This window comes from Hyaena hyaena, unplaced genomic scaffold (genome assembly GCF_003009895.1).
Source record: "Hyaena hyaena isolate Hyena2069 unplaced genomic scaffold, ASM300989v1 scaffold_2065, whole genome shotgun sequence".
NCBI lineage: Eukaryota > Metazoa > Chordata > Mammalia > Carnivora > Hyaenidae > Hyaena > Hyaena hyaena.
In genome coordinates this window covers 20,890-39,469 of record NW_024082698.1, presented here as the reverse complement: position 1 = coordinate 39,469, position 18,580 = coordinate 20,890, and the positions used below count along the sequence as shown (strand labels likewise).

Here is an 18,580-nt window from a genome sequence, read left to right as displayed (position 1 = left end):
AACCGCTCCTCAGACTTTGGCTTCTTTTGCAAACCTGATAAATGTCTTTGATCACATTGGCTTTATGGGAAAGCCTTTTTCCATTCTTCCACAGGTCTGCACTCTGCCGAGGGGAACTGTACCCCTTATGTCTTCATATAATCTATGGGAAAGGGACAGTATTGGTCAGGGTTCTCCAGAAACACAGGACCAGTAGTGTGTGTGTGTGTGTGTGTGTGTGTGTGTGTGTGTGTGTGTGTGTGTGTTTCTCTAGAGAGAGAGGGAGAGAGATACATTTTACAGAGTCGATTCATACAAATACAGAAGTAGGAGTCCAAAATCTGCAGGGTGGGCTGGCAAGCTGGAGACCCAGGGAAGAATTGATGTTAAAGTTCAAGTCGGAAGGCTGGCTGCTGCAGAATTCCCTCTTGCTCAGGGGAGGTCAGTCTTTTATTCTATTCATGCCTTCAACTGCTTGGATGTGGCCCACCCACAGTATGGAAGGCCATCTGCTTCCCTAAAAGCCTACTGATTTAAAAGCAGATCACACCCCCAAATACTCTCTCAGACACACACACAGCGTTTGGCCACATATCTGGGCACCATGGCCTACACAAGTACAGAGGGCACACTGACCGAGGCGGCAGTATCCATCTGCGGCAAAATAGAGATCATCCAAATGAGTAACTACTACCAATGCCAGCATCAAGGAGCATGCTTACTATGTCTTCCTCTGGCTTTTCTTTCCCTTCTAAAATCTATTAGAACTTTGGGGCCTTGTTCAGTTTCCACCACCTCCAGGATGTCCTTGCAGACATTCCAGGCTTCAACTGGTTCCTTTCTCGGTCTCTGAGAGCCCTAGCTGTCTGTCCACACAGTTTGATCCGTCGTTACGTTCTCATTTTGCACATGAGTCTTGCCTTCCTGGAACATATATTATCTGCATTGACAATAATGATCCGACATCATCGGGAAGTTGCTGTTATGCTTCCTTTCAGCCACGATGGGCAATTCACATCCCTGTGACTGTTCATCTCACCAGTCTGTCAAATCTCTGAAATGCCCACTTTTACAGGGATGTTGGTAGATAATATGAGATAATGTTTGTGAAAGTACTTTGTGAACCACGAGGCTTGATACAACTAGAAGATTTTTATTACTATGATACTTTGTTTAAGAAGATAGGAGAGGGGAATAAAATGCTTTTAAGTGATTTACATTTTACAAGTTTTATAGTTCTGGCACTAAAAGGTTTAACCCTTAGCTCTTCTGGGAAAACTCAGCTATCAAGAAGAACTTATTTCTTTGAGGGTGACGAATAGCCAACATTTTCCTGTGCTTGCCTGATGTTCTAAGTGCAATGGATCCCGTGCCTTTTGCCTATTCAAGAACACCCTTGATTTGTTTCATCAAATCTCCCCCCTCTACAGGGTCACTACCATCTGCATATAAGCATATCCATCTTTAAAAAGCACACTGATTGGGCTCCTGGGTGGCTTAGTCGGTTAAGCGTCCGACTTTCGCTCAGGTCATGATCTCGCGGTTCATGGGTTCGGGCCCCGCGTCGGGCTCTGTGCTGACTGCCAGCTCAGAGCCTGGAGCCTGTTTCAGAGTCTGTGACTCCCTCTCTCTCTGACCCTCCCCTGCTCACGCTGTCTCTCTCTCTCTCTCTCCTAGAAATAAAGAAAAATATTTAAAAAAAATAAAATAAAAAGCACACTGATCTTGGGGCACCTGAGTGCCTCAAGTCTGTTAAGCGACCAACTCATGACCTTGGCTCAGGTCATGATCTCACGGTCTGTGGGATCGATCCCTGTGTCGGGCTCTGCACTGGTGACATGGATCCTGCTTGGGATTCTCTCTCTCTCCCTCTACCCTTTCCCTGCTCACTCACACACATACTCCTTTCTCTCAAAATAAATAAACTTAAAAAATAAAAACAAATACGAAACAGACCTGTCTTGACCCCACCTCCCCTCCACACAGCGCACCTGTCTGCTTCCTTTTGGAGCAGGTGCCTGGAAAGGATGGTCTCTTCTTGATGGTGCCAAGTCTTCCCATTTTGTTCTTTTTTTGAATCTACTTTAGTCACTCCAACTCATCACCACTCCACAGAAGCTCTTGCCAAGGGCACTGCTTTCCACCAGGTGTGAGCTCCAATGGTCATTCTCAGCCCCCTCTTACTTGATCTGCTCTAACTAGTCGGCACAGTTAACCCCTCCCTCCTGGAAGCACTGATTTACTTTGGCTTCTGGGTGCCCCCTGCCCTTCCTACCTCACTGACCTCTTCTTAGTCTCCTTGGCCGATCTCTTTTCTTCCACAGGAATTCTTAGTGTTAGGGTGCTCCAGGGCCCAGGGCTTGAACCTATTTTCTTTTTATCTGGGCCCACTCTTTGGGTGATCTGATGCAGGCTTATGGCTTTACACCAAAACCGATGAACTCCCAAATTTATCTGCAACATGGACCTGTCTTCAGAACTTGAGATCCACCTGCTTCCTCGGCCTTTCCTTCTAGACATTCAGCAGGCTCTCAAACATACCTGCCCCAGACTGACTTGCTAAAATCAAAACATGTCCCTGAATCTGCTCATTGGGTGGTCATCCCCATGTCGGTACACGGGGAGCTCCATCCCTCCAGCTACACAGGTCAAAGTCATTGAACACAACTGTGACTCCTCTCTTTTTCCTCCACACCAAAGCCAATCCATTAACAACTCCTGTTAGCTAGTCCTTCAAAACATATGCAGTCTGACTACCTCTCCCCCTCTCTACCGCATCCAACCTGGTACCAGCTATCATCGCCCTGTTGAAATCATTGCGGTAGTCTCCCACCTGGGCTCCCCATTTCTGCTCTTGAGCCCCCACAGTCTGTTCTCTTCATAGGGTCCATGGGGCTTCCTGTTTCATTCAGCGTGATTGCCAAAGTCCTGGCGGTGGCCTACGAGATCCAAGATCCAAGATGATCTGGCCCGTGCATCTTCTGTGACCCCGTCCGCCGCCACTCTCTCCCTCGCTCACCCAATTCCAGTCTTGCCGCCCTTTTTGCTCTTTCTGGAACCTGCCCAGCATCCTCCTACCTCAGGGTCCTGCACTGGTCCCTCCCTCGGAATGCATTCTTTCCATATGTTGGCACGTTCTCTCCCAACCCATCTTGGTTCCAACAGAGATGCCTTTTCTGGTTAACTTAGGTCAATTAGTAACCCCTTCTGTAGCACTTGCTTTCCCTTTGACCCCATTTATTATTCCCTCATAGAAGCCAACAATGCTTAGTATACTACATATTTAAGTCTTTGTTTGATATATATTTTTAAAATTTTTACTCTTCCCTGATTCCTGCTGTAGCTCCAAGAGCTGTGCTTGACATGTGTAGAGGCTCAATGCATAGTTGCACAATAAATGAATGCAATGACTCGAGGGATCCCAATGGCATCAGAAATCTAACAAGGATTTGGAAGAAAAGTTCCCCAGATGAAAAGGCCTGGGTCAGTTCCCCCCCCGAATCCTCTGTGAATCTCGGTACCCCGTGAATCCTTCTGGTCTCACCCTCCTTCTGAGCAGACATGCCCAGAAGGGAGGCACCGACCAAGGTGGGCAACTTGACACTTACATGTGTTGCAATAAACATTTTCATTTCTTCCTCCCCTGTTGTCCGCCCCCCCCCCCAGCCCCCCGGAAGTCAATAGATTTCACTAGGAAATAAAAAGGCATTGGCTAAATGCACACTCTCTGAATTTTGGGCAGGACTGGAAACTTCAAGATGTATTTTAGTGGAGAGTGTTTTATTGAGCCATGGAAGGCTAGGTTATAATTTTGCTTGGATTCACCAAATATGGGAGCTTTATTTCCAGGCAAGGGAGGCAAAGGGTGCTGTAGAACGTAACACACGCTGAGACCCTGAGACGGTGGCGCCGACAGGGAGTCCGGCCCTCTCCTGCGTGGACGGGTGCTCTGTCCACAGCAGCCTGTGAGGGACGTGCTGTCGCTAAGGGACAGAGACGTTTTCTGTGGGCTCCTCCCCACTGCCTGCGCCACTCGCTTCTGCAAATCACCGCAGGTCCTCTCTAAAACCAGAGCTCAAACATGCGTGGTTGTTCTTTCTTCAGACTCAAGAACTGGCAATTTCACGGTGACCCTTTCAGGCTGTGTGAAGGGGGAGAAGTGGTAAGAGAAACACCTCTTTTAGTGCCGCTTCCTGGCTCTCAAATAAGTTATAGAAAAAGGAAAAGAATAAACTTTAAAATGTTTTTTTGAACTGTCATTTGATGATGTGTTCTGCAATCTTCAGAAAATAGGTACATGTTACTACCACATTAGGGAGAAAATAAGTTAAATAAAAATTTCTAGCAGCAAGCCTGAAGGCTATCATATTGTCACTCAATAATCTGTTTCTGAAAATCCCCAAATGCATTTTAGTAGGTCTGCAAGCTTTCAACTTTCTGGATCACATACCACATGCTGTACATACACCCAAAAGAAACAGAGGCAGTCAAACTGACAGATTCTAATTTAGAAACCGAAGAGTGAATTTTCTACTGTTTTTGAAGGTAAAAAATGACAGTCTTTCCTCTTTTCCTGAAAACTTATCTATAATTACGTTTTGTGGTGGAAAGGAGACAGCATACTTGCTGCGCACAACACTTGAGTCTTAAAAGCTCCTTTTGATTAATTAATTCACTTTTTTATCAGGAGGTCAAGAAGCTCATGCCTACATTTATGCAGTCAATCTTGATTTATAATGCAAATCAGGCTGAGCACAGCCAAACACAGAGAAACCACCACGTGTGAACGGGAAGTAAGGTTTACAGTGAGGGCTTCATTCGATTAAAATCTCAGGCCTCTTTATGCTCTTTCTTTCCCGTTGAATTTCTAGGTTTGTTCAGGCCAAGAGAAAAATCCAGACTCTCCACCCTACAGAACTCTTGCATCTCAAGAACGCTGAGAGGTCACATGTGGTCAGCCTCTCGACGCGTACTTAGAATGCAGAATTGGGTGGCTTAGCAGGGTCTCCAAAGGCGACGCGGTCTTTATGAGAACAGGTGTGGGAATGGTCAGGTTGAACTAGTCAGCACAGGAGGGGGGAGGGGAAAGGGGGCAAACCTCAGATCCACTGAGTGACTATTAACATCCTACTTCCTGAAAAGTGCTTTACCTATGTTATTTAATCCTCCTGACAAATGAGTGCGCCGTGCAATATTTGACAGTTGTAGAAAGTCTCAGAACATTTATATGTGACTTCAAAGTTTATGTACCTAGAAGTTTACTGAAATCATTTATATTTAATGCTCTATTTTGTTAACATCTGTGTGTGGCTTGTAACTCAGCTCTAAGAATACATTCAGTATATCCATTAGGAAGTCTTTGGCTAATATTAAGTAACGAATACTAATTAACAAAATCCTAATTAGTAAATAGTGGCATTGAGGGCAATATTATCTCAAAAGGGATACTTCGCCTTGGGCAATATTTCACATGTACTTTCACATAGAAAGATCCTATCTAGAAAGGCAATTCTAAATAAGGATGTTAACTACTCCCTTGAAAAGTGCCTGAAAACTTCCCTGCAGGCAAATGTTGCCGTGAAATCTAAAAATCCTCAGTGTTGCATTTGAAATCTGATAAATATTTATTATCAATGCTGTTTGCTTTTAATCTGTTCAGGATATCATTTCTCCAGCTTCTTAGTAGTTAAACAAAAATGGCATTTACATTACAATACTGCTTGCCAACAATCTCATTTTCTGGTTTAGTCAGCAGCCCTTCATGCTTGATTAGTCTTTAATTATACAAATACCTACATATTTAAAAAAAAGTTTTCTTTTTTCCATACTTTGAGCATGTAATTATTTTCTCTTGCATGCAATAACCTTTAATTTTAGGATTAAGCAACTGATTCTTTTTAGTATGGATGGGCCTTTTCAAGTGTTAAAGCAAATTTGGTTATTGTATTATGAGAAAAATTAACTTTGGGAAACCTCTCGTCAGTGTCTCTGACAGCATCCTGATGGGCTACTACAGGAAGCATTGGAAATCTAAAAGATAAAAGAAGACTTCATTCCTCTATTTCTTTTTCTTTTCTTCTTCTTCTTCTTCTTCTTCTTCTTTTTTTTTTTTTTTGCTATTTCTCCCTCCCTGTCTCTCTGGTATAGGAATGTGATAATTTAAGCACTTGAAACCTGTGTATATCAATTTTTTCTATTTATGCCAATTAGGGCCGAGAGCAGATGTTTTATATAAGAATATTTTAATACAAAAGCTATTTATAGTTCTAGTAGGAAAGACTACAAGATGCAAAGCTTTAGAAACAAAGGTTTTTCAGGGTGCTTGGGTGGCTCAGTTGGTTGCGTGTCTGACTTCGGCTCAGGTCATGATCTCACAGTCTGTGGGTTTGGGCCCTGCGTCGGGCTCTGTGTTGACAGTTCAGAGTCTGGAGCCTGCTTCTGATTCTGTGTCTCCCTCTATTTCTGCCCCTCCCTTCCATTGGCTCTGTCTCTCTTTGCTTCTCAAAAATAAATAAACATTAAAAAAATTAAAAAGAAGAAATAATCAATGGTTTTTCTATAAGAAATCCACAGACGGAGCATCTTGTTGAGTTAGCTGGTTCTTCCCTCTACACGCCATGCCTAACAGTTGGGGCCAATGACAAAGCCAAACAGCAATGAAATGGCACCTCTGTTTCTAAAGCCAAATGGGAAATCCTTTATATACTACCTGCCATGCTGTTGGCTTCTTACTTTATATTAGTTTCCTTGTCTCTCCTACCAAAGTAAACCCAGTAAAAATATCATCCATTTTCTTATGGGAGTCAACTCAAGGAATAAGCTCATCTGAGAACTTCACGCACTCAGTCAGCCACATTAAATATGCACCGTTGTTCTAGGTTCTGTGTGAGGGTTGCAGGACAAACGCGAGGAAGACTCGCAGATGCACTAAACCAAGCCCACCACAGTAAAACTTCATAGCCTGTGTTTAAAGCATGGCCAAGAAGATATTTTAACTTTCCTCTATTGCCCATCCCAAGGTTTAGTTTAGCTGGTGATAAAAGCACCCATCTTCTCATACCCAGTTTTTATGCAGAGGAACATTTTCTTTCATTCTGTCGCCAGGGCTGACCACAGAATCTCAGAACTAGACAGGGCCACCAGGCTTCTCTGGTCTAGTGTGTCTATGAGAGAACCAGCGAAATGGCCATCCCTTCTCAGCGAGGGACGTCTTGCTGGCTTACCTGACAGCACACCCTTCTGTGCACACATCTGCTACGAAGCTCTGTTTCCTAGAGTTTGTGGTCCTAGTTCTACTAAAGTGGTCACTTCTTCACTGTTGGCTGGGCTGTTGTAACAAACAGAACAAAGCCCCTGTGATTATGAAATTTCCATTCTAGTTGGAAGAAGAAAATACATCAGATACGTACAGAACATGTCAGGTAGTGATAAGACCTCTGAAGGCTGATGAAGGAATAGAGGTGAAATTTTATATAAAATGGTGAAGGAAGATTGCTTGATGAGGTAAAATGTAAGGCAAGACCTGAATAAAATGAGGGAGCAAGATGGATACCTTAGGGAAAAGTGTCCAGGCAGAAGGAACATAAGCATGCAAAGTCTTCAACAGAAAGTCAAACACTGAAATATAACTGAACTTCTATTAACTCAGGCCTTGTTACTCCTAAAAGCAAATTCTCCATGTTCTCCAAAATCTTTTTTTTAAGTTTATTTATTTATTTTGAGAGAGAGTGAGAAACCACTAGCGGAGAAGGAGCAGAGAAAGAGGGAGAGAGAATCCCAAGCAGGCTCCGCACTGAAAGTGTGGATGTGGGCTGGATCCCATGAACTGTGAGATTATGACGTAGGCAGAAATCAAGAGTCATATGCGCAACTGACTGAGCCACCCAGGCACTCCTCCAAAGTCTTTCAGATGTTCTTTTTGCAATTTACCCCCATATTTCTACATAATAGCTTAAATTGTTTTCTTGATTTGCCAACTTTGGGTGTTATGACTTCTAATGTGGAAGATGAGGACTGAACATTCTCGCACCCACTCCCTATTTCCCCTCCTCCTGCATCCCCTTGTTCTGTCAACAAAGTTTTCGATTTAATCAGGATTTCTTTTTGGGACTGTTTACCTTGGAGCCTCTTAGTATTCCATGACTGCACTTCCTCTTGTCAAAGTTTCGGCCCTTATCAAAGTTAGTCATTGCTTTTCTGTTTGCTTAGCTCTGTTTCTTTCTATTCATAATTCCTCCCAAACTCATTGCAAGAACGGGAAAGTCTCTCTGAACACTGTTTTCTATAAGGTTAACCGTAGCAGGTACTCTCTTGGTTTCTCTTCTGCTCCCTTCACTGCACCCCTTCCCATGCCCTGCCCCTTCTCTAGGGACATCCTTCCTAGAGGCCACAATATTCCTGCCCCAAGATGAACTGGTTGTTTCTTAAGCCTATGGGTAACTGTTAGCCTGGGGGTTCCTTTCTGGCCCTTTTGATGGTAAAGCTCTAATCTTCCTTTTCTTTGGTTTACTCTCTTGTTTTGGTGGAACATTTCTTTGGTAAAGAACATCAGCTTTGGTAAAGCTGATGAAGAATGCATGACAGATCAATTTGAGACACATTTTTCAGAATCTGAATCTTTAGTTTATTATTGTATTTGATAGACAGCGTGGCAGTATATAAAATACAAGATGAAAACCATTTTCCCTTAGAATTTTGAAGGCTTTGTTCCATTGTCTTTGAGCTTCGAGTACTGCTATGGGAACCCACTGTTACTCTGATTCTTGATTCCTTGTATTTTACTTGTTCTCTTCCTTACTCTTCCCTGGGAAAATGTTCATGATGGTATGTTTCAGGTGTTTTGTTTCGTACTCATTCATTAGGTTATTTATTCAGTGAGACTTTCAATGAGGTAACATCTTTAAAGTCTGGGAAATTTTCTTGAATTAATTCTTGAGTAATTTTCTCTCTCTCTCTGTTTTCTTTTCTTTTTTTTTCTATTCTGTTAATTAGAAGTTAGATCTTCTGGACTGATCTGGTATTTTCTCCCTGTTTTACTACTTTGTTCTCTCTTTTTTTCTCTTTTTGTTTTACATTCTGAGATATTTTCTTTATTTTCTAACCCTTCTACTGAATTTTTATTTCAACTATAATTTTTAAAATTATTATCTAAATATTCCCTGAATTATTTTTAAGGGTTCCTTGTGTATTGTACTTATTACGTGTTCTGTGGATGGCTGGTCTCAATGGATATTCTGTAAGATATTAATTCAAAAATTTTTTAAAAATTATTCTCCTTCCTCTTTTGCTTCTATTTCCAACAAATGTCTGCCCTCTCCCTGGCTCAGACAAAGACGTCTCTCAAATATTTAGTCATTCTTCGTTGCCTTCTCACATATAAAAATAAAGCAGAGACCTGGTGACATTGGAGATCCCCAATATTGATAATTGAGTCTTTTCTCTCTGATAAGTGGCCAGGTTTCTCCAGAGAAGAACCCATCAATTACCTGGGGTGGTTGAGGTGGGGAGTGGTGAGATGTTCGCATACTTGATAAGTTGTGTATGATGCAAGTGGTCCAATGAGGCCAGGCTGGATCACTCAGGATGTGGACTTTCCCTTGACACTCTGGTCATGAGTAAGGAGATCTCCCCAGCGCACAGAGAGCCATACCTACGTCTCCATCTAGAGGGTCTCTCATTTAGTTTCTCATGCATAACAGTGCTAGAGGGGGCGTTGCCTGTCTGCTTGGATTGCGGAGGAAGCTGAGGGTCTAACCATTCAATATGCAGTCATTTACCAATGTCCCTGTTTTCAGCAACATGCCCCTCAACCCTGTCTTCCATGGCAGCTGGTGTCTGCAACCCCCAAGGCTTTTGGGGTCTCCAGGGTTGCCGAGCTTCTCACTGTGCCCCTCTGGGCTTAGCTCTCTCAGCCTGGTTAAATCCTCCACCTGCTTTCCCAAAATTTGGTTGGCATTGTTTGTCCACTGCTGTCTTTTCTCCACTTTTCCTTGCCCTTTTGGATTTATATGATTAAAATAAATTTTCCTGTAGTATCATTTTAGTGAAATTCCTTCCCAGGGGGGTGTAGAGATAAATGCACATATTCAGTCTATCTCATTGAAGAGGAAGCCTTTCATTTTTTTTTTTCTTTTTGAGAATTGGAAAGACCTTTTCTATTTTTAGTTTCCCAGTACCCTTTCTATTCTTTACAAATCCACAGATATTAACAACCATCTTCACTTATTCAGTCTTTCACTTGAAAAACCTCAGTTTCTTAATATATTGTGTCTCCACCCATCAGCCATTTTTTGGTATGTACAGTGTCCTGAGCCTTGGCTAACTTATCTTGATCTAAGAAACTGTTTACAATTCTACAGGGTTGGAGTTCTTCAACCTCCTTGATCATCAGAATCACTGACTTCACCCGTGAATTTTGTAGTTCTTGGATTGGGTGAGGGGAATCTATATTACCAAAGAATCCCCAGGTGATTAAAACTTCTTTCTTTGGGGTGCCTGGGTGGCTCAACTGATTGAGAGTCTGACTTTGGCTCAGGTCATGATCTCATGGTTTGTGGGTTTGAGCCCATGGTTTGTGGATTTGACAGCTCAGAGCCTGGAGCCTGCTTCGGATCATCTGTCCCCCACTCTCTGCCCCTCCCCACCTCAAAAATAAACATTAAAAAAGTAAAAGATAAAAAATCCCAAGAAAATTCTTTCCTTAATTTTTTCTTATGGAAAATTTTAAATACATGTAAGACACAATGCTATAATTACAGTCCATGGACCTATGACCCAGCTTCAATAAATATCAACTATGGCCAATCTTCGCTTATCTATACCTATCCAATAACCTCCACCAATATTATTTTCTTCCTTCACACATCATCTGAAAAAACAAGTCCCAGATATGGAAATTTTGGAAGATATGTGTCTTCAAAAGCTCCTCCTAAAAATATAACTAGATACCACCATCACACCTAAAAATATTAAAAATAATCCCTAAACATCATCAGATATCCCATCAATAGTCATATTTCCCATTATCTCAAAAATGTCATTCTTTTTCCTGTTTATATTTGCTTGCCATGTGATCTAAATAAAGTCCACATAATGAAATTCTCTGCTGTGTCTTTTGACCTACATGTCCAGTCCCCTAGACCTTCATCTCAATCTCTCTCTCTCTCTGTCTCTCTTACAACATACTTGCCACAGAAACCTCACCATGTGATTTTGATGTGCGGCCAATCTGGGAATCATGACTTTCCTGAAGTGTCCTCAGGGACCACCTAGGAGAGATGCTGGAGCAGTTAGTACTCTGGAGCTCCCATTAAAAAAAATTTTTTTTAATGCTTATTCTTGAGAGAGAGAGAGACAGAGAGAGAGAGAGAGAGCGTGCACACAAATGGGGGAGGGGCAGAGAGAGGGAGAGACAGAATCCAAAGCAGGCTCCAGGCTCTGAGCTGTCAGCACAGAGCCTGACATGGGGCTTGAACCCACGAACTGTGAGATCATGACCTGAGCCCAAGTTGGACGCTCAACCGACTGGGCCACCCAGATGCTCCTGGAGCCCCCACTCTTGTTTAGGAAACCTTGTACCCCTTCTTCTCCATGTCACCTGCAAACCTTTTAATAACATTGCACTTTTGACTCTCACTCACCTTGATTTTAAAAAAATCATTAGTTCTATTTTTGTGTTTGTGTGTGTGTATGTGTGATTTCTTTTCCTCTCCTTACAATGTATGTTGAACATCATCTTTAGCCATCATGTAGCCTTGTTGAACATCATCTTTTTTGGGAATGTAAATCCCTTTTCTAAATTATAATTCTGCCAGTATCGTGTCTGTTACCTCAGCCAGGATCCAAGAACCATCCCAATTAGGTTTTTCCAAATCACTTTGGAAAAGAAGGTGTCTCCTATGGCTCTCATCCAAGGATCCTCTTGCCTCAAATAGGATCACATACTGAAAAATTATTAGTTAAGTTGCCAAGTAGAGATAACACAATATATTTCTAAAAATTACTGATTCCATCTTTTCACTAAATTCAGAAGACATCCGAATGTCTTAGCTTTAATGGCATCTAGAGAGGTGAAAACAAATAGAGGCAGTTTGGATAAATACTGATGGCGGCAGAGTGAGCATAACTTGGGAGAAGGGAGCTGAATGATTTATTGCCCAAACCAAGACCATTCTGAGAGTGAAATGGGTGCTATTAGTAATTACACTGGACAGCAGACACACACAGAGACCACGCCGCATAAAAGAGGACATGAGGTCCCCCAGGTTGGAGCCAGACTGTCTGGGTTCACATCCTAGCTCCACCTCTAACAAGCTGTGGGCCTCTGGAGAGTTACCAGCTTCTCCAAGCTGTGGTTTCCTTACTCCTATAAGTGACTGCAGGGCCCAAGTAGGAAAACATATACAAAAACACCTAGTACAGCGCTTGGCATCTGTTAAAGGCTCAACAGTATTTTTATTTTTTAAACTAGACCTGAGTGCCTGGGTGGCTCAGCCAGTTAAGACACCGACTCTTGATTTCAGCTCAGGTCATGATCTCATGGTTTGTGAGTTCAAGCCCCACATTGGGCTCTGTGCTGACAGTGCAGAGCCTGCTTGGCACTTTCTCTATCTCTCTCTTTGCCCCTCCCCTGCTTGTGCACACTCTGTCTCAAAATAAACACATAAACATTTAAAAATACATTAAAAAATAAACTAGTTCATTTTGGAGTCTGCCCCAGGGGGGTTTGAAGCAGCAGAGCAAGTCATGAGAGTCTCCAAGTATCCAACGGTGGGGACCTGAGCTACACCCTTGGTGTGAGATTCTGCTCATCTTCCTTGGGTCTATCTGTTTTATGATACTTTCGTGCTTTGGAAAATATGATTTAACTCAATTGGATCTATAAAATCAGATCTATAAAATATAAAGAATTTATATAAAATATAAAGAATTTATGTAAAACAAAATATAAAATCAATCAGATCTATAAAATATGAAGAATGCCTGCTCCTCTCTCTATTATACTCCAAATATCAAGAACCACTATGGGTTGTTGAGATGGGGGTGGGGGGAGAAAAGAAACAGAAGATTAATTAGAAAATGGTGGTCCTTGCTTTGATGTACATTTCCTCCCAAGGGAAAGAAGTTGATTCGAAATAGTCTAAATGAAATTCTGCATTTCCCAAAGCCCACCAGAAGATAGTGTAAAGAATGATGGTGTTAACAAACAATTTCAAAGAAATCATGGCTGAGTCAGAAGAGCCAGAGTTGACCTCAAGGTTGTGAGTTTGAGCCCCATATTGTATAGAGATTATTATTTTTTTTTTTTTTGTATAGAGATTATTAAAGCACATACTGGGGCGCCTGGGTGGCTTAGTCGGTAAAGGTCCGACTTTCGCTTAGGTCATGATCTCGCAGTTCGTGGGTTCGAGCCCCGCGTCGGGCTCTGTGCTGACTGCCAGCTCAGAGCCTGGAGCCTATTTCAGAGTTTATCTCCCTCTCTCTCTGACCCTCCCCTGCTCATGCTGTCTCTCTCTCCCTCTCTCTCCTAGAAATAAATAAAAATATATATTAAAAAAATAAAGCACATAAATAAATTTTAAAAAAGGAAATCATAACCATAACAAGGTCTATGGTTTTTGTAGTCCTTACTATGTGCGAGGCGGTGCTCTAAATATAAAGTAAAGGCATAACATTCCTTTCAGTAATAATTGTGATCTTCAAGTAATTTTGCAAATAAATTTAAGATCGGCAGATAACAGGCGCTCACATATTTGTGAAATGAATAACTGTGAAATGAGAAATCACCACTGACAACAATTACGGACAGTCCTGGGATGTACAGAGGCGTGAGACACAGGGTCTGTTCTTCAGGGGCTTATAATTCAAGTAAGATAACAAACTTGTCCATAGATGGGGGGGGGGGGCGGGGAGACTCGGAGGACTTGTGCTAAGTGCCGAATGTGTGAGTCCAAGCGGAGAGCACTGAGGGGGGCTGGCCAAGCGTGCAGGGACAGGAAGGGCGGGGACTGTGAAGGGGGCAGGCGGGCAGGGTCCCAGCAGACCCAGGGAGGGGCCAGGAGGACACCTGGGCACAGGGTGGGCGGCGGGACACCGGGTGGAGGGCAGGGCCAGAGAGCTCAGGCGAAGAAGGCTAAAAAGGGGGCCTTCTGCCTGATGGGGAGGCAGCGAAGGATGATCTTAGGCAGGTTAGCTGGGTGGGGTGTGCAGAGTGGACTGGATCAGGGAGAAAAGAGAGGGAAGGTCGGGTCGGGGAGGATGATGCTAGCTTTGCCCTGGGCCACGGCAGGTGCGAGAACCGACAGAGAGAGGCCGAGGGGGCCCTGGATGTGGAGCTCTCCAGCCTCTGAGTTTTCTTCCCGGAGCCCAGGGACCTGGCTCTCAAGCTGCAACTCTCTGGACGAGGCTTTTCCCTGGATGTTCCGGGAGCCCGAATCAGCATGGGGGCCTGGGCTCCTTTCCCACCCCATTCTCTCTCCTGCTTTCACTCTCTCTTTACAAAGGTCTATTCACTTGCAGTGGGACCGCTTTGTCAGCTTTTAATATGTTAATTCAGTTTCTCACTTAATAGGTTTGTTGAACTACGACTGTTATGTGAGTTTTCAACCACAGGGCTGGGGGTAGAAGGTTGAGGTTCCCTGCAGTGTGTGTGTGTGTGGGGGGGCAAGGTGGGGGTGAATGGCATAACTGTTTAGGTCTTTATGACCGTTGGGGATAGTTCAGTGTTTAGGGGCTCATCATCACAGTCAATATGTTGGGACTCCAGTAAACCTGCTTTCTGAGCCATTCTATGTCTAAGATTCCCCACCTCCGCCTCCCTGAAGAGCTAGATCTTCCAGGGAAGGGTTCTTCAAATCCTTCTGACCTCGTCCCATAGTAAGAGATACACTTGACAACTCAAGCCAACACATACATACACAGAATATACATACGCAGAAAACCTTGGATTGCGAGTGTTCTGCAAGACGAGCAAACATGTATAATAAATTTTAACTTGATAAACGAGTAATGACTTGCAGTATGAGTTAGTACGTGATGCTGAATGTCACATGATCGCAACTGAGCCAATGGTTCTTGAAATTCGCTTTGATCTTTCAGTGCTTTGGACTACAAACATGTTTCCAGAACGAATTATGCTCACAAATCAAAGTTTTACTGTGTATACACACACACACGGACAAATCTCTCTCTGTCTCTCTCTCTAAATATATATATGTATATATGTATCTATATAACTATATACATATATCTACACATATATAACTTAAACAGAAACTTTAGGGAAAAAAATATAGCTTTACTATGTGTGATATGCCCTGGTATTTTCTATTCTCTATTATTATTTTCTTTTAAAAAATTGGTTATAAACCACTAAGCCAATATAATAAGCACTCAAAATATAGGCACACTGTCCCGCCTAAATCTTCATAATGATCCACAGAAAGGTCCAGAAGGCATGGTCTCCTGAGTGACAAGGTCACCTTATCTTCTGCGACTGCCTATCTCTCTCACTTACAAAAGGCACCAGATTTATTCCTGGTGGGATGAAGAAAGGATGGGGGCCTTTCACACTGGGGATGAAAGGGCTTAAACATCTGGTCTAGGGAAGCCTAACTGGGATTTGGACAACCCATCACATGTTCACAAAGGAAGAACTTACTGCTCCAGAGTCATCTGATCGCCACTGATTGGAAAGGAGGCTTCCTTTCTCTGTACCTTCCCAGTCACCTCTCTTTTAAGAGGACTCCAACCCCCATAGCCTCACCCCCAACCCCAGCAGTTGTCTCTCCCTCCCAGATAGAGCAGAACTGGTTGTAAGAAGTCCTACATTGCTCCTAAATTCTAATTTTTGAGAACTGCCACCTGAATGTCTGAACCCGGTACCCTTCAGGGTGCCTTTTTTGTATTGCTAATAGGGCGATATGTTTTGTAAACAATGAATCACAGCTCAGAGTCAAGGCTCTATGTTGAAAAGAACCTAGACTCTGATTTGTTTTCTTAAAAAAAAAAAAATAGTATACTGTACCTACCCATCTACTCAACTGCCCCCCAAACCCACCCTAACACCAGGTATCTTATAAAGGGATGTTTATTTAAAAATCAGAACACCAGGGCCGTACCCTTGTGGCGACAATCAGCTCTTACAGCCCAGGCTTCTTCCGCTTCTGCTGTGACACTTTATATTATCTTAATCCATGCCCGAGCTGTAGAGCCATGTTGGCAAGGAGATTTTTCTAAAGGTTTCTTCTCATTGCTTAGGGCCAAAGATTTTGTCCTCTGACCTTTTGATTCCCGTTCTGCATCTAATCAATGTCGGGTCACCACCAGTAAAACTAAAATGAGGTTAAGTTGGGGGGGGGCACCCAAAAGCAAAAAGCCTGCCCAGCCAAGTTGTAAAGACTCACCATTTTGAAGTCGTACAATCACTGCGATAAGAGAATGTTTTCTCATTTACCTCCCCACTCACCGTCCCAGCCCCACCCTCCTCCATTTGTTTGGTGCCTGATTTGTTTCTAGCAGCAGCAGGAGGTCAGAGCGAGCCAGGAAAATGAATGGAATCAACCTCCTGCCGGGCCGCCTGGAGCGGGCGGGTGTTACGGATCAGCGTAAAGCCAGCTCCCTTTCCCGGGCCGGGCCGATGTAACTCACTGGAGTGGCAAATTACATCAGACCTACAGCTGTAACCCGACATTATGATTAATTTGATCAGTAATTTCTCCTGTTTTTCATTTTAATCGGTGTGACTATTCTGCTGTGGCAGGTCTTTCAGATCTAATTAAGATAAATTTCCGAGTAAAAGACTTGGCAGACTTTCTGAGTCAAATCCAGGCATCGAGTGTGAAGACCTGCGGTCCCAGTCAATCACCTTCGGGGAGGGCTGGGCGCTGCACCCGGCAATCAGCCATTCACACTTAAGCAAATTCGTAATCTCCAGCACTGCTTAGTCATTCTCTCAGAAACGTCTCAGGCAGAAAAGGAAAGAAAGGAAAACCCCAGACAATGTCATTTCTGCCCCTGTGCTCACACTCCGCTGGTTTGCCCAAACTACCTGGATAACCCTGTAAGTGGACACTTTACAGAATCCCTGAGTTGGTGTTTCTAAAAAAAAATTTAAATAAATACGTGCCTGTGTGTATCTATAACTAATAAACACAACTATACATACACACAAATATGGAGCATACATACATGTCACTATGAAGATTAAAAAGTTTTTTAATGTTCATTTTTTTAGGGAGAGATACAGAGTGTGAGCGTGGGAGGGTTAGAGAGAGAAGGAGACACAGAATCTGAAGGACATTCCAGGCTCTGAGCTATCAGCACAGAGCCCAACACGAGGCTCGAACTCATGGACTGCGAGATCATGACCTGAGCCGAAGGTGGACTCTTAACCAACTGAGCCACCCAGGCACCTCATGAAGACTTAGTCTATGTCATAACTATTTTGCAGCAGGTACCACGAGTGATGGGCATCTCTCAGGACAAGTGGCCTGAGTGCTACAAGATGGGGGGGAAGAGAAAGCCCCACCACGAGAAGCAAAATGATGAGCTGGGAAGCACCTCCACCGCCAACACCAAGACGGTCCCCCCTACCCAGCATACACACAGAAATAAAAAGTCCCCTGGCTTGAGGTTGGATATGGGGGACTTCTCCAGGGGCTCTGAATGTTGCCAAACAAGCATTACTGATGTCGTCTACAATGCATCCAACAACGAACTGGTCTACACCAAGACCCTGGTGAAGAACTGGATCGTGCTCATTGACAGTACGTGGTACAGACACTGGGCCAAGCTGACTCTCTAGTAGGAAGAGATTTTGTGCAAGAAACAATCAAAGAAGATTCAGAAGAAATATGATACCCGAATCAGCATCTTCTGGAGGACCAGTTCCAGCAGACAAGCTGCCCCCATGCATGGCTTCAAGACTAAGCCAGCATGGCCCAGCAGATGGCTATGTGCTAAGAAGGCAAGGAGCTAGAGGTCTGAGGAAAATCAAAGCCAGAAAGGCAAATACATCTTCCTCCCTCCTATATTTGGTCATGGAATAAAGGTGTTCATTGTTCAAAAATTTTAAAAAAAGTTTACATAACACACATATAATCCAACCCTTTAATGCAAATACGTATCCATCCACATATCAGACCCGGATGGGCAGGGGTTAAGACCTTATTTTCCCAATTTGTTCCCTTTTAGGGGAATCCATGCATCCGTTTATGGATCCTAAGGCTGGTGACTGACATGTGTACAAGTTCTGTTAGGTTTCTTCCGTCCTTTGAAGATGGAGATGTTAATGAGATTAGTTCTTCCTAAAGTCTTATAATCAGCAAGACCTGCCTGTCCCATCTGGTATAGGCAGACATTAGGCAAGGGTCAAGGATTTGCCTGGGTTACTTACATGCCCACTTACATACAGGATATACAAAACGACACATCAAGGACCTCAAAGGGGTGGATGCCCTTGAAGACTTTTCTTGCATTTTATGTAGAATACATTGCTTCACAATGATGGCCCCAACCCCAATAACCAGAAAGCAAATTCTCCATTCTAATGGGAATGGCCATTTTGGAAAGCAGATGTGACTGGAGAAAAGATGCTGAATAT

At 43.3% G+C, this 18,580-nt stretch overlaps 1 pseudogene; it reads left to right on the top strand.

Moving 5' to 3' along the window:
* Positions 1-17,443: 17,443 nt before the first annotated feature.
* Positions 17,444-18,026, top strand: LOC120227189 (annotated as a pseudogene).
* Positions 18,027-18,580: the final 554 nt, after the last annotated feature.